Genomic DNA, 2,912 nt, shown 5'->3' with positions numbered 1-2,912 from the left:
ATTTTCAAAGCTCCGCTATGCAATGATCCTTGAAAGCAGACATCTCCAGAAAATTAGGGTCTCTATGTATCTATACACACAGTGGGTGTATTGCCATCTTAATCCAATTTTCCTGCCTAAAATCATGCAGACAACAGGCAGTGCTGTGTTATATGTGATGCCACATTCTGTAAATAGCAAGGAAGGAGAAGATATCTGAGGATGCAGGTTTCTTCCAAGTCAGTGTTTTTAAAAGGTAGCTTCTTTGTGTTCAACTCAGACATACGTTGTGCTTTGTCTCTGATTGTGAGACCTGCAGAAGCACGGCTGGATGCCAAGAAACGGGAGCAGAAAAAGCTCAATGAGAAGGAGATACAGAGAGAGAAAGAAGGGACAGGAGAGGAAAACATATAGAGGCAGAAGGAGAACAGCCTACAGTCAGTGCTGGACTTCCTTTAATACATTTTTTTTTTCTTTCTGTCATTATTGGGAAAGGAGAAAGAGGTGGTTGCCAGGAGTTGGTGACTGGATTAGAATCTTTTTCAGATTTGGCTAACAGGGTGTTTGCACTAGACTGATGGAGAAAAAAGAAACATGCTAGAATAATCATAAAGGGTGGAGCTGTCAAAAAAAAAAATCTTTGACTCACTGGGTGCCTCCCTGTAACACCAAAATGAATCATTTCTAACTAGAGTCATCAATTGTCTCAGTGTACTTGTACGTGAAGGTCAGATTGTAGGAATCGTGTCAAGGCACCCATCTTCAGAAAGGAAAGGTAAATAGAGAATAAGATTCCCGACACTTTACTAAATCTCTCTATACTTACAATAGTTTAGCACGATGTTCATATACTAAGTTAATTCACCCTTGTCTGTATTCACTCTGCTTACAAAGATATACAAATATATGACTTATAAAAGTTTTACCATGGACACCTCATTTTCTCTATACAACTCAGCGATGTCTTTGGAGGATACTTATTTCAAGCAGTTAACACCTGACCCCAATTTCTGTGGGTAATTAGTGAGCTAGATAACCACACAAAGTGGGTAATTATTTAGTACCCAAGGGTACACTAGAAGTGGGTAGCGACTTTGTTAACAAAAGCACATCTCTAATTATTGTATCTATGATGGGTGTTTTAAAAATACCAGTTTCTATATCAAGTGAACCATGATAAATAAGTGAACTATTTTGCTGTCCTTAGCATATATGTATCTTCAATCATGGTTAATAATATTTACCTCTCTTGTATGGAGTGTTGTGAAGATTAATTAGTTAACATCTGTAAGACTCTTAGAAGATGAAATAAGTTAGAGAGCTTCTAAATACAGTATTATTATTGTTATTATTATCTGGGCTAATAAATTCCAGGATGGGAGAAGCTGAGGGAGTAAATGCTATTGTCTGGTCTATATCTTGGTTTGAAAATATGCTGAGATCACAGATGTAATGAGTTTGATTATGAGTTTGATTCCACTACCTGACAGAGTCTAACAGGGGCTGTAATAGAAAAGAAAGGTGGATGATATTTCATTGACAGCTAGCTGGCTCGGGTTAGATCTAAGGAGCTGGGGTAGGAGGTGAGGAGAGGGAGGAGCAGGAGGAAAGAGTCAGTGATGGGCTGGGAGGGAAGCTGAATCAGCTGGACCACACCCTCCTTCCAAAGTCTTTCTATCCTACTCTTTGGTGAGCAGCAAATATGCACAAAAATCCTCAGAGAAGACATCTACCAAGTTTCAGGACAAATTCAGCCTAATGACAATCCATCAGCCAGTTATATAGTATTTATTCTGGAGAAGAACCATAAGTACAAACTGTTTTAACAAATGCACATACATTTCAAAATATTACAGTGTTGACAATAGTCACACACAGATCACCCTTAGCTGTCTTTAACACAGGACATGAGCAGTGATGAAGAAGCACTTTCTATTTAATTGCTTTTATGAATCACTCGAGGAGGAGAAGGGGGTGTTATTTATTTTTGCTGAAAAAGAAAGGAAAAAAGGAAAGAAAGACAACCCCATGCTTTCAGGGACCCTTATTCTGGAGAGCAACCAAGCCTTGAACACAAACAACAACAAAAACTTACTGCTTTCTCTGTAAATGTCCATCTCCTTGAGCTGGCTGTCTGGGTCTGGCTGAGGCGGGACAGACAGAGGCCTCTGGGATCCAAATCTTCAAGTAGGCTCACCACATTTTTTCTTTCAAAGCAGGTTGTCCTGGGGATTAACCCTAGGGGTCTGGGAGATGCAAGCATGTGGGAAGGGAGAAGGAAATATGCAAAAATATTGAATTCAGCCCAGTTTCAGCTTCTAGGGAATAGGAAAAGGAAAGGACCCCATTAGTCAGCCAACAGGTACCTCTGCCGAAATCTCTGCTGGAGGACGGCCTCCAGGACACGTGTTTATGCTGTGATTGGAGGCCAGTGATGTGATGAGCACATTTTAAGAGTTAGGGAGCACGGGGGAGATTTCTCTAAAAGCCACTCAAGCCAGGCTTCTGACCTGAAGCCCAGTATTTGTCACCCCTTCTCTGAGCTCAGAACTACAAAGGCTGACTGGCATTCCCCAACCCGCCCAGCTCCTTTCAAACCCACAGACTGTGCCAGACTGGCCCCACCTCCCACTGCAGCAAATTCTGTAGCCCGCTCCATGCTGTGCTGGAAGAAGCCAGATTTCCGTTTTAATTGTCCTACCTGGCAGTCCCCTCTGCCACTACCCCTGGCTCTTGGTTCCTGGCATGGTTTCAACAGCCCAATCAATTGCTTTCCCTCCCCCATCATAATCTTAAACACCTCTAATTCTTTCCCCAAATTTTATCCCTTTCACACTAAAATGTTTTTATGTCTTGCCGTTTCTTTCATGTCTGGCCACCACCACCTCCTTTCTTCAGTCTCTCTCACTGTCTTGTTTGACATTTTTTGCCAC

At 41.7% G+C, this 2,912-nt stretch overlaps 1 long non-coding RNA gene across 1 annotated transcript; it reads right to left on the bottom strand.

Annotated features, from left to right (window-relative positions):
- Nucleotides 1-1,748: 1,748 nt before the first annotated feature.
- Nucleotides 1,749-2,684, bottom strand: LOC103594377. The gene is made up of 2 exons (XR_550849.1): nucleotides 2,075-2,684; nucleotides 1,749-1,969 (listed from the first exon to the last, which is right to left on the bottom strand). It is a non-coding gene; the product is annotated as an uncharacterized LOC103594377 (long non-coding RNA).
- Between the last annotated feature and the right edge of the window lie 228 nt (nucleotides 2,685-2,912).

The sequence above is a fragment of the Galeopterus variegatus genome, unplaced genomic scaffold (assembly GCF_000696425.1).
Source record: "Galeopterus variegatus unplaced genomic scaffold, G_variegatus-3.0.2 Scaffold1547, whole genome shotgun sequence".
Lineage (NCBI taxonomy): Eukaryota > Metazoa > Chordata > Mammalia > Dermoptera > Cynocephalidae > Galeopterus > Galeopterus variegatus.
This window is presented reverse-complemented; position numbering and strand designations above follow the sequence as displayed.